At 49.7% G+C, this 13,280-nt stretch overlaps 1 protein-coding gene across 1 annotated transcript in view; it reads right to left on the bottom strand.

The window, feature by feature from the left end:
* LARGE1 (LARGE xylosyl- and glucuronyltransferase 1) overlaps positions 1-3,538 on the bottom strand; it is a 587,572-nt gene extending 584,034 nt beyond the window's left edge. The window contains exon 1 of the mRNA XM_032644884.1: positions 3,085-3,538. The gene's annotated coding sequence lies outside the window, so the exon portion shown is untranslated. The remainder of the gene's footprint in view (positions 1-3,084) is intronic.
* Between the last annotated feature and the right edge of the window lie 9,742 nt (positions 3,539-13,280).

Raw genomic sequence — 13,280 nt, 5'->3', positions numbered from 1 at the left:
GAAATGTAATAACTCGTGCAGGTTCACAGATCCAAACTCTGAGTCTAACTCTATATGCTGCACTGGGTCTTTAAGAATCCAGTAAGTCTTGGGCTTCCCTGGTGGCGCAGCGGTTTAGAGTCCGCCTGCCGATGCAGGGGGCACGGGTTCGTGCCCCATTCCGGGAGGATCCCACATGCCGCGGTGCGGCTGGGCCCCCATGAGCCATGGCCGCTGAGCCTGCATGTCCGGAGCCTGTGCTCCGCAACGGGAGAGTCCGCGGCGGTGAGAGGCCCGCGTTCCGCAAAAAAAAAAAAGATATATATATATATACACACACATATATATATATATATATATATAAAAGAATCCAGGAAGTCCTAAATCTTGGCGACATCTGCCTCTCTTCGTGCCAGTATTCTGAGTTGGGTAGTCTCTTCTTAGACTCTTTCTCCAACCTTTCCTGTCTGCCCACCTCTGGAGTCAGCTTTGATAAGACTTGGCCACAGTGGGTAAGCCTGGGCCATGCGGCTTTGTTCTTCGGCGGATATAGAATTATCTTTAATTTCTGCTGGAAGACACCTGGACACTAATGATTTAATACCGTTGAAAGTGCAGAGAGAGCATCTGAGATGAAAGTGCAAGCACACTGCCAAATGTTACGTTACATCTGTATACATACAAGGTATGTGCTTTTAAGGGGACAACAGTGAGGAATTTTAAGTTTAATGGAGTCAGTTCTAGACTCCATCTAGAATGGAGGCAGCATGATTTTATGAAGATGGCAGATGTGCAGCCCAAAAACCAAAGGAGGGAGTTTTGATTACAAACCCCCGGGAACTTAGAGTTAGCACGGTCTAATACCCAAAGGATGGAGTTTGCAGGAGGTTCTGTCTCCCCAAAATTTATAGCCCTCACTTACTTAGAGATTATCACTGAGTCTGCTCAGTCTCACATAATACTCTGCAGTTAACGTGTTCTGAGCTGCCCAAATGACACTTTAGATGTAAGCAGGCCCATCGCTTAAGCATTCGGAATCCCCTCATTAGTGCAAGCATGCATTGGGTAGCAAAAAGTTAGGTTCCTGAGCCTTCAAGACAAACCACAGCCTTTTGTGACATAGGTTCATCAGTGGTGGAATAGAAAACTAGTCCCCCCTAGTGTCCTGCCACTGTAGGTGGCTGAAGGATGGAGACACTCCTGCATCAACTTTCAAGCACAGCTCAGGAACCCAGAACCACAGGAAACCTTCACCTCCTTCCCAAGAGGTGGAAGCACTCCTGGGACCTATGATGAGATGGAAAAACCTTTCATTTCATTCCCAAGGCCCTTCTAGTTATGTTTTAAAAGGCAAAGGAATCTGCATTATCCCACGCCAGAAAAGTTAACCCCCAACCTAGCACACTTCATCCAGTGACACCAGAGGGCCTATACCTGTTAGCAACTTCCACCCACTCCAGAGCGATACCATCTTTTCTTTAAAAACCTCTCTATACCACTGGGGAGACTGGTTTCCTTTCCCAGCCATTCTCGAAAACCCACTAAGATCTAAATCTTAACGATTTTGCCTCTCTGTTCCAAGTAGTTCTCTTCCCAGTTTGGAATTAACAGGGCCAGGCTCGATAAATGTGTGTTCCCTCAAGCAATTTTCACTAAAGTGTACTCCTGAAAAATAAAGGTACACTAAGAGATGTATGAAATCTTCAAGCCAGTTTTTTTTTTTTAATCCCCAGTGAGGACCCACCATGCCCGTGAGTAATTCATTCATGTCACCCTTTTGTGAGACATGAGAAGAGAAACCTCCACGTGTTCCTTTCCTAATTTAGAACCTTCCCTTATCTTAAGTCTACCAAAGCTGACTCCTGAGGTGGTAAGGCAGGAGAGGCGAGGAGGAAAATTAACCTGAAGTGACTGCATACTGGCAGGGAGTGAATAAGCACTTTGGATTTCCACCAGTGCCAGAGAGGGATGGCACCTGCATTTAGGGAACGGGAACGTCCACCTGCCACCCCTTCCCCATCCCCACCCCCAGCCCATGAAGGAAGCAGAAGCCTGAGCCCTCTCTTGCGGCACTTACATAAGACCCTGTAAAACTTCCTGTGACATTCACGGGAAGTGTAAGTTGCTATTTTGCTCCCTTGGGAGATCATTTTAATGGACTGAGTGACAAAATTCACAGATTCAGAATTCAGCAAAAACCTGCTCAAACGAGGTACATCAGCTCAGGGACGAAAAAATCCATCCCCATTAAACAGGGTCACCCGGGGGGATGGTTCAGTGCAGGAGAGACAATCTGTTCCCTCCTAAGTGACCCATTTAAAATCAGATCGTTCCAGGGAAAGCTCACCGTTTTAATAAATTTCAAACGGGCAAGGGTAGGCTTGCAGGACTGAGGTTCCTTATGAGTAAAATTTTAAACACAGTAATAAGGCATTGAGCAAAATAACTTAAGGATGCACAAACTTTGGAGTCAGTCACTCCACCCTTCAGAAACAATCACTTTCACAAGACTGTCTGGATCGCTACCCAGTGACCACTCATCACAAGCAGCTTTGTCCAGTAGGACTGGCACTGGTTGGGTTTCCTCTACTGCTATCGCTGCCACCCAACTGCTCTGTCCAATAGAGAGACTCGCAAGCTGTGGCTCTCACCCCAAATCGGCCTCGACTCTGCAACAAGGAGCAAAGAAAAGTTCTTCACAGCATCACGCCAGGAAAGGCAGGTGGGGACTGCCCAAAGGACAGCTCTAAACACAGAAGGTTCCCCCAAAGCACACGTGCTCACAGCCAGCAAGCTGCGGGGGAGGGAGGTCGACATCGCCTCCTGGTGTTAACGGGAAACTCCTCCTCGCTCTCAGCAGCCCGTGAGCCTAAGAAGCAGGGCAGGCCCTGGGACGGGTCCTGGGGGACATCAGAAACGCGGCGACTTCTACCTGCAGCCTCTCCAGGGCTCCGGGCCCAGGCGGCAGAAGCTGTGCCCTCACTCCCTCCCTCTTCGCCAGCATTCCGAGTACAGGGGGTACCAGCCACAGGTTCGGAGAAGTTGACCGACACCGCTCACCAGGGCGCCCCCGCGGCGGCTCTCTCGCACCCCCGGGGCTCCTACCTTGGCCGTGACTGCCACCAGGCAGAGGGAGACCGCGGAGGAGGTGGGTGGCGCCGCGGCGCTGCCACCTGCGAGGCGCAGGGGGTTCCGGGTCGGGGTCCCAGCAGGCGCTGCCCTAGTCCAAGCGGCGATGACAAGCGCAGACTTCGGGGCGGCCCCCGCCTCCAAACGCGACGGGGAAGGTCCGGGCCGCCGGAGCTGAGCACAGTCCCGTCTTCCTCTCCCTCCGGCGCTGCTGCCTGGAGCTGCTCCCTGCCCCGGGGACTCTACGGAGCCGGGGGCGCCCCGCATGGGCAGGGGCCTGGGTTCGCCTCGGTCTGAGCCCGGGGAGGGGGCGCTGGGAGAGACGCCGGGCGGCCGCCGGGGCCGGCTCCACCTCCCGCGCGCCCCGCCGCTTCGCCCCTTCAGGGCAGGGCCTGCCCGCTCCCAGCCCGTCTAGGCGAGCGCGGCCGCGCCCCCAGCTTCGGGCGCCCGGGCTCCCGCGCAGCGGCGGAGGAGCGGCGGTCCGGCCCGGCCGAGCACAGAGCGCGGAGGCGGGGGGGCGCTGCAGCCGGCCTCGGCGACCCCTCCCCCCGGGCCTGCGCCGCCCGCCCGCGGCTCCTCGGTAAGGAAGCGCTGGAGAGGGCCTCGCCCCGGCCTGGGGCGCGGGGCCGGGGGCGCGGGGCCGGGGAAGGCGCCCCGGGAAGGTCACCGGAGCGGAGGCGGAGCACAGCGCGGTGCGTGCAGGGAACCGAGGAGGGCGGCCCCGGTGCCGCCGGGAGCGCTCGCCGGCCTCGGCCGCCGCCGCCTCCGAAACGCGCCGGCTTCCCCGAGCGCCCGGCACTCGGAGCCGGGCGGCTGCTGCAGCCCCCGCCGGCAGCCGGGCGCCACTGGCCGGAGCCGGCGAGCGATCCCCGCCTCCCGCGCCCGGGCAGGCGGGGGCCGCCGCGCGGGGGGCGGCGGGGTGGGGGGCTGGCGGGCGGGCGAGCTCTGGGGTCCGGGGTTCGGGCTGGCCCCGCCGCCGCGTGCCTAAAGCGCCGGGCTCGCTCAGCAGCTGCAGTGACAGTGTGTCTGTGTCATGTCTGTGCAGCCGGGGGGGACCGCGAGCCCGGGCCAAGCTCCGAGCGGAGGCGGGGCCGGCGCCCGCCTCGGCGCCCGCCCCCACCCCGTGACTGCGGGGCCGGCCAATGGCAGGCGCCTCAGCCGCGCGGACCGAGAGGCCGCCCCCGCCTAGGCCACGCCCCCCGGCGAGGCTCCTCCTTTCTACTTCTTCAGCTCGCTCACACGCAGGCAGAAGCAACACCCGGAGCCGGGGTTTTGGCCCGGGTCGGGACGAAAGCGTGCAAGCTGGGAGCTCCCCGCCCTTCTCCCCCCACCCCTGCCGCTCCCGGCCGCCTCGGGCTTGGCGAGCCTCGCAGAAAGAGGGGGAAGGGAAGCGGGACGGGTCCGCAGCTGCTGCCGTAGAGACTCTTGCAGGCTCGCAAGGCCATGCAGACTGTCCACTCTTCCTTGTACAAAACAGCCGTCGTGGGAAGTAGGAAGTTTCCCCGCCTCCACTTCTACTCGGGTCGCCGCTTCTCTCGAAGGTGGGCAGAGTATGGGACAGGCTGAGGCTGCCAGAAGACACGTTGAAGGGCTTTGACAGCATCATGTGGGGCTACGTATTGAAGAATCTGGTCCAAGGCTTCTTATTCTTCGGGGAAACTGCATTTTTTGCCCCCCCCGCCCCCAACACACACACCCCAGGCACGCACAGCACGCCCCCTCCCTGTTACGATTTCATTCTTGCTCTTTCCCTCGCGGCACAAGAACCCTGAGCATAATATATCCCATTGAATGGACTTCCAGCCTCCCAATTCTAAAGACGAGGGTGGGGCGCCGAGAGTCCCCTATAGGAAGGGGTGAGTGAAATGGTCCGGGCAAAGGGGGAGGGCGTGTGAGAGTGGCTGGAAGGAGGAGGCCTGGAGAGAAAACCCAGAGGAGGAGAAAGCAGAGGCAGGGAGAGAAAGAGGACGCAGAGGAATGGACAACTCTGGGAGACTGGAGCTCCGGCGCGTAATCCAGCTCCCAGGATTTTGGTCAGCTCGGTCCCAGGGCTTCTGGGGTCCCCTTCCCCCCGGGTCCCCACCTCTCCCCAGCCGGGCGGGCCGCCGGCTTTCTTAGCCCTTGGACTCCGAGGAGGCAGCGGGAAGCCCACCCTAGTGCTTGGAAGCAGCAGGGGAAGGATGCAAAAAGAGATAAAGTGCAAGGGTGGGGAAGCGAGGGGGTGCGTAAGAAAAGGACGCCGAGCTCGGGCTGCCGCGCTGACCTAAGTGCTTCGGAGGTTCGTCCCTCGCTCCCCTCCGGACCTGGCTCCTGCCTAAATAACCCGGCTCACGGCCTTTAGCTTGACCCAGCCGGGACCCTTCCCCCATCCGCTCAATTCCAGCCCCTTTAAGCACCGATTCCCCAACCCACCCACCCCACACCCCCCAACTACCCCACCACCACCACCATCCGCTCTTCCCCGGCTCTGGAGCGCTGTTTACCTAATCTCAGTGGCACACCGAGCCGAGGAGAACGCCAAAAGAAGGTAGCGTTTGCACAACAGCGTCCCCGGCGAAGAAGTAAAAAACGTTTGCATTGGAGCTTCGGGATAAGTTAACTGCGAAGCTGGGGTCCTGCTGTCCTATCTCTGCGGGGATGAGGCTTACCCTGCACGTTTGCAGGGACAGGAGATCTTATCTGGTTTTGATGCCATTACCGTGTCGGAGAAGAACGTTATATGATAAAATATTATCTAATATCCTAGAGACCATTAAAGTGTCAAAGTTTAATGCCAAGCCTTTTAGCTCCAAAGCTGCTCCTTTCTTCCTGTGACGTGCAGCTCTGTTCTAGAACGCGCTGAAAACAAGGGGATCATTTTTATTTTTTGCGGCCGACCGTCCTTGCTTCCAACTCTATTCCTCCTCCCCTACTCCAACCCCTGCCCCGGAACTGGGTAAAGTTAAGGCAAGAATTTGGGCTTCCTTTTTATTCACTGCTTTGCTTCACTTCATTAGTGGTGTAAAATACATTATTACAATACATTTGCATATTAATAAGGCTAATGGGACTGAAGGAGAGACCTGAAATTTACAAGCGAAGGAGAAAATAATGCAATAACATCAGAAACTAAAAGATAAACATGTGGAAACTGAACATCTCCATTATAATTCCCGAAGTGTAGTGCATTCTCGACATTGGATTTTATAAAGAAAAATACGCCCATGGTCGGGGAGGGAGCAATAGTCACCCTGGTCAGCAAGACACATTGAAGATATATTCATTATTCAGGGATTTCACAAAAATTACTTGCATCAGTCAATAACCACCTTAAAGGTGTAAAAGCTCCGTTCTATCAATTAAGTGTTGCAGTGTTTCAAAGTCAGTGGAGTATCTCATGCTGTAAAAGACAGGAATGTTGCCACACAATTATTCCACAAATGGAACCTTTCTGTTAGTTAATATCATGTCAAGCCCCACATTTAAAGAATTCCTTTGCCCCACCAGCAGAAGATTTTATCTATATCTCCAAAAGTAGGATGTACTTGTCTATGAATTATATAGCCCTTTGACACAAACCGGATATAAATGTCTTCAAAGGATTTCAGCTATGACATAATATAGTATGAGGAATGCAGAATAAAATATGTAAGGTGATATATCTGTTATTTCTCAGGAATATGCACTGCTTTTGCTAAGAACTGAGAAGTGAAAATATATCGAGCCCTCTAAACCGACTGTTATCTATCTCCACACAGTTATTGCACTTGTCACGGGAGAGATTCAGAAAGGTCTCTTTTTTAAAATCAGGGTCAAGGAGACCTAATCGTAAGAAACCTGTCTCAAAACAGTCACTAGGGGGCCCTAAAAGCATCTCAAAGAGGAAGAAGGAAAACCTGCTCTCACCTCCGTTTTTCCAAGTCTCATTTTCTGGGTACTAATGAAATTGGAATCTAAAAACAAGTTAAGAGCATGGTGCAAAGTTTGGAGGCAAATCGGGCATTAAGTCTTAAAAGACCAGAGTCCCATTTTGACTCATGAGTCAAGAGTTTAGTCGCCGCACTCTTCTCGCTTCCAAGATATACAACAGAAAAAGGAATATTGCATTAATTGAGATGAAAGTGGCCAGATACTGTCACCATCTTTAAGTCAACCCAATTATTTTTACTATTCCAAATAGAACCTCCCTTCTAAGATTTTAGGGCTGTTTTCTGAATGTTTTGAATGTTCTTCAAGTGCTAGGTAGCAAGATGAATGCATCCTCACAGGGGTGACATGAAAAGTTTTTAAGCAACCTATGCAGCAGGGCATCCGCCAACCAACTTATGGGAAGTAAGCCAGTCACAGGGGCACTAACAATAGACGAGAGTCCTGGAAGTGAGGCAGGAGATAGATGAGCCCCAGGATGAGTAGCTGGAATCTGTCCCCTGTGGACAGAGACTCCAAGATAAAGATGACGGCAGGAGCAAGGAGGAGCTGAGTCCTGCTTGGATAAAAGATATAGAGACCACATATTTCTCATTCTTGAGGTCAAGGAGACCTCCCTGACTACACATGCGCAGAAAGTCTCCTTGGGAGTCAAAAGGGAGGGGGTGCCACACCATAATGGGTGTTGTCAACCTTCCCATCGGCCTCTGCACTGGAATCCATCTTGGCTAAAAGATGTGCATGCATGTCAGAGAGGGACCTAGGAAAGGTCAGGTGTGGAAGAAGAAGTGAGATAATTGGCCAAATGCAAACAAAGACCTGGAAGAACTGCTCTATATAAGTGATTTGATCACCTCTCTGGGGCTCTCCGCCTCATTAAAGAAGATGCCCACACTCTTTTCTCTCTGGCTGTGTATCTATGCCTTGCTTCTGTCTTAAACTGTTTCTCTGTGTGCTCTCCCACTTATTGTGCTGTGTCTCAAATAATAAACTTTGTACCTGTTTTTACAGTTTTCGCCTCCTTGAAATATTCTTGCTTTCAAACAGTGCTTCTAGCCTCTAGCCCTTGCTGGTCTAATGGCTAAGATTCCTGGTTTTCACCCAGGCTGCCCAGGTTCAATTTCTGGGCAGGGAACTAAGATTTTGCTGCAAGCCTTCACTCACTGCTGTCTCCTCAAGATCAGAAGCACCTGGTAGGCCAGGTATTAAATCTTTAGTGTGAGTTCTGGTGAGAAGGTGGAGGTGGGAGGATGGGGTGGGGGTGGAGGGGTGTGGATTCCTTGGGGAGGGCAGTGGCAGCTGGGGTGACGAGGCAGAGTAGAGCTGGAATGATGGGGTGGGGGAGGGGACACTTAACAGCCAATATGGAAGGATTTCAATATTTTAACAAGTAATGTTTGTCAAAACAACTGAATATCAGCCCTGACCATACATAAATTTGCCGCCAATTTTTTGTAGACTTCAATATCTAGCAATCAAATTCTCAGAGCTTCCAAATCCTTAGCCATCACCTATTTCCCAATCTTACCAGTAAATAAGGTTAAGCTGTCTTTTATGAGGGTCAAGAATCAAACAGCTGGGGCTTCCCTGGTGGCGCAGTGGTTGAGAGTCTGCCTGCCAACGCAGGGGACATGAGTTCGAGCCCTGGTCTGGGAAGATCCCACATGCCGCGGAGCGGCTGGGCCCGTGAGCCATGGCTGCTGAGCCTGCGCGTCCGGAGCCTGTGCTCCGCAACGGGAGAGGCCACAACAGTGAGAAGCCCGCGCACCGCGATGAAGAATGGTCCTGGCTCACCGCAACTACAGAAAGCCCTCTCACAGATACGAAGACCCAACACACCCAAAAATAAATAAATAAATTTATAAAAAAAAAAAAAAAAAAAAAAAAAAGAATCAAACAGCACTCAGGTTGCACAGATGTGGAGAAACCTAATTATCCTTTAACCAATACTGCAGAAATATCTACAAAAGATGTCATATCCAGACACATTTCAGATGTAAATTTAAGCACTGGGTGTGAAACTCTTCTCTGTCATTGAGGCCAATAATCAAAAGACATTCCTGGGCAGAACAGAATGCCTCCATCAGGGCTAAGCAGGGAACAAGCTACTTGCTAGCTGAAGAATTAAAGAACATTGCAAAAGCCACCAAATTAACACTAATGGAAAAGTGATTCGAACATAATTTAACTAAAAACAAAGCAAGTCTAGAATTCAGACGTGAGACAGAGAATGGGGATGAAGTCTTTCCGAGTGGAAAAAAAAATAGTTTATGTTCCCATCATCGTGTTCATTAAGCAGGCAAGGTACAGGTATTCTCAAAATAGCATTATTAACATCCAGAAAACTTGCCACTGAAAACCTCAGGGCCAGCTAATTAGAACAAATTTGGTTCTAGATGGAGAATCCCACCGTCTTCAGGAGACAGAGTTTATTCACTCACTGACTGAAAGTCCATCAGAGGAAAACCTTGCCAGGTATATAGCACCCTGATCACCTTATGAAAAAATGCTCAACTGGGGACCCAAAGCCCCTCTGCAGACAGGGAGGAAACGTCAGTGCTGAAGAGATCAATTTAAAGGACAGAGTGAGCTTTTCTCCTGAGATCATGGCCCCCATAAAGATAAGGGGACCTCAAGCCAGTGGATCACAAGACCCTCAAAACAAAAACGAAAAAAGGAAATTCAAACATTGGTAAAGACATCGAAGTCCTGAAATAAAAGATGATGGCTTACACCTTTTGGGGCTTTTAGGCAAAAAAAACTTCTGTTTAAATGGCTGTCATAGTTGTGTGGCTATATTTTATCAGGTCTTTATTTTTTCCCCCTCTCTCTATCTAAGGGACTCATAGATCAGGACATCTCAAACCTCAACGTGCATATAGATCACCTGGGAATCTTATTAAAAGGCCAATACTGATTCAGCAGGCCTGGAGTGGGGCCTGAGATTCTGCTTTGCCAACAAGATCCTGTCCATGGACCACACTTTGAGTAGCAAGGCTGTGGAGGACACTTGTCTTGTCGGTAGTCAACCACATCCTATGTCCCCTTTCTCATCCCGAGGGTATTGTGTTAGTAGGGCTCCCCAAAAAGTAAACCCTGAGACAAGGATTTGGGGGCAAGAAACTTATTTGGAAGTTTCAGTGAGAGAGAGGAAATGAAATAGGAAAGGGAGGAAGACCAATAAGGGATGAATTAATAAATGGTCAATGGGTGCTCTTCTGATAAGGACCCCCTAAGAGATTGTATAGAACGCCACTGTCCAAAAAACAAAATACAAAAACAAAAACAAAAACAACTTCTCTGTGATGGAAATGTTATGTATTTGCCCTGTCCAATATGGCAGCCACTAGCTACCTGTGACTATTGTGCTCTTGAAATGAGGCTAGTGTGACTTAGACACTGAATCTTTGCTTTTATCTAATGTTAATTGATTTACATTTAAATAGCCACATGTGGCTAGCTACTGTGTTGGATGGGGCAGGTATAGAAAATAACTTGGAATTGTCCCATTAAGGGCCAAGAAACCTAGAGGAGTATTTACCCACCAAATCCCTTCCTTTTTGAGGGTTGCTTCTGGAAATTGGTCAGTTCCTAGTAGTTCTACCATGCTCCCCTGGCCAGAGAATACCCACAGCAGAGAGTTACAGGTGTTTAAATGTAGGAAACCTTTAGTGTATATGGAAGCTGTCCATCAAAGATGGAGGTGATCCCCAAGGTGGGTCTAGGGGAGATGAACAAGGTACTGACAGCATTTGCTAAAAGAATCCAGATTTTGTTTTGAACCTGACCTGTCTCTCATTCCAGGAGCAGACCCTGAATAGCATAAGCTCATCAATGCATTCCATACTCCTGACTACCATCATTGGTGCAAGGCTGAGTAGACAACCTAGGCTGGTCCAATCAAGGTGACTCTCGGGACTTTGGGGTGCTGGACTACTGAAAGTGTTCTTTCACCTCTGGACCACGTGGTCCACAGACACAAAGCTGCAGTCATTTTGCTGCCACAAAGGATAAAACTGACACGGAGAACAGCAGAGCACAGAAAGACAGAAAACCCAATATGTATCAGTTAGGATTTCTTGGAGCTGCCAGTAACAGAATACCCAGCTCATAGGACTTTAAATAATGATCTCACATAATGAGAAATTTCAAGGTGGGCAAGTTCAGGTTTGGTGCAGCAGCTCAGTGGTTTCATCAAGGACCCAGGATCTTTATATCCAGTCTACTACTCTGCCATCGGCTGCATATTGGCTTTATGTGTTGCCTCATGGTCACAAGATGGCTGTGGTAGCTCCAAACATCATGCTCTCAAACCAGCCTCCAAAGCAGAAAGAAAAAGGCAGGCAGAAAGCACTTTCTCTTTTACTATATTTCCCCCTTAGGATTGACTTACACTAATCATGATTCACCTTCTGGAAATGGAACATTGTTGGGTTTTGTTGACAAAGAAGGAGAGGAAGTGGCTCTTGTGTACAGACTAATAGTGCCTGCTCTAGGACCCTTGATGACGCCACTGAGCCACTGAATAGGACCAGCCCTGAAACTTATCCTCACTCTGAATTCCTCATTTACATGAGCCAATAAATTTACCTGTGTAAGTTTTAGTTATTTCTCTTACTTGGAACCAAAAAAAATCCTAACCATTATAGACAAAAAAGCCTCCTGTCCAAAGACTCAGACTCAGCAATTCTCTTCCTCCCTATTCCTGGATGCAATGACAGCAGATCCTGGAAGGGTATGGGACACTCCCTCTCTTCCCAAGAGTGAAATTTGGATTGGGAACCATTTGCTATTTTACGCTTGGCATGAACAGAGACTAGATGCCTCATGGGCATTAACCTGCAATTCTCACACTTCATCTAATACCCATCATCCGTGCTTGGTCTACTGAACCACAACTTTCCTTTGCCTGACGATCTATTTAACACTCCAATCCCCCGCTGAGTCTGAAGCAAATCCTGAGACCCAGCCTGCTTGGTTGGTCCTTTAACCGGCCTCACCCCTACCCCATGGTTACTACCAGTATTTCTATCATGGGGGCTGGATCCTGCCTCCGGAACCTTTGCTTTGACCTTTGAAGATCTACATTCTGGCAAGAACCTGACTTGAGAACTGCTGATGACTCAAAGTTCCCGTAACAGCTCTTTTCTCCACCACGGCAACTGGACCGTTGGCTTTTACTTCTGTACATTTGGACTTGAGGATGCTATGGTCACAGAACTAGGGGATTTAGATTGATGACCTCTGTGTGGGTGGGGCAGTCATTGCTGTCCCAGTTAAACTCCAAACCCAAGCCTCAAATTATTCTCATCTCTCATGGGAGATTAGGGCATGCCTAGAAGCAAGGGAAGTGCAATCTCTGACAGTGTTTTACCAAGTCCTGCTGGAAAGTCAGGGATTTCTCACCTTAAATACTTTTTTTAATTGCTAACTTAAGAAGTTAAAAAACGTAACCTGTTTAGAATGATGATGTGAATAGTAGCTACTATTCACATATTACTACTGTGCTACCCATTCTATGGGGTAGGAGTGGTGGGAAAGGTGGATGAAAGAAATACGGATGTGGTTCCTAGAATTGAGAATCTCCAAATCCAATTCAGGAGACAAGCATTTACTTTGAAGAGTTAAATGACTTTGCAAATATTAGATAAATATGAAGAGTTGTCATTGAGTATTCTTGAAAGATGCAGTAAAGATAAGCAGTGCTGTGACTCTGGAAGAAAGTGATTACCATGGTTCATCGAGTCTTTGGAAAATGTCTAAAAGCAGAAGGTTCTTGTTGGGCTGAAGATATGGCAAGAGTTGACCATATGTAAAAGGGAGGCGTTTCAAGCTTTAAGAAGCAGCGAAGATGATAAGCAGAAGATGTGACTGGCTAAGATGACACATTTATTTAAGGGCTCAGAAACCGGAAAGGTAAGTTGGGTCTAGAATTATTTGACAAGTAGTATCTGAATCCCTACTGTGTATCAGTTACTATGCTGACCATTGAAAATTTTAATAAAAATAAAGACAGTTCTTGGTCTTTTAGTGGCGCACAGCCAAATGGATAGAGGGGGGAAAATTAAAAGGTGATGTGTTAAATTCTTAACTTTTCATTGACTCATCCACTATTTTTCCTCAGTCACCAATCCTTGTCCATCCTACCCTCAAAATATCCTTCAAATCCATTCCCACTGCTTCATGCAAATCATTACTGCCTTAGCTCACCTGGAATACTGCAAAACCCACCTTACTAGCTTCCTAATACTGACTTTTCCCCATCC

This window comes from Phocoena sinus, chromosome 10, assembly GCF_008692025.1.
Source record: "Phocoena sinus isolate mPhoSin1 chromosome 10, mPhoSin1.pri, whole genome shotgun sequence".
Classification (NCBI taxonomy): Eukaryota; Metazoa; Chordata; class Mammalia; order Artiodactyla; family Phocoenidae; genus Phocoena; species Phocoena sinus.
The sequence above is the reverse complement of the archived record's forward strand: the minus strand, read 5'-3'. Positions and strand labels throughout refer to the sequence as shown.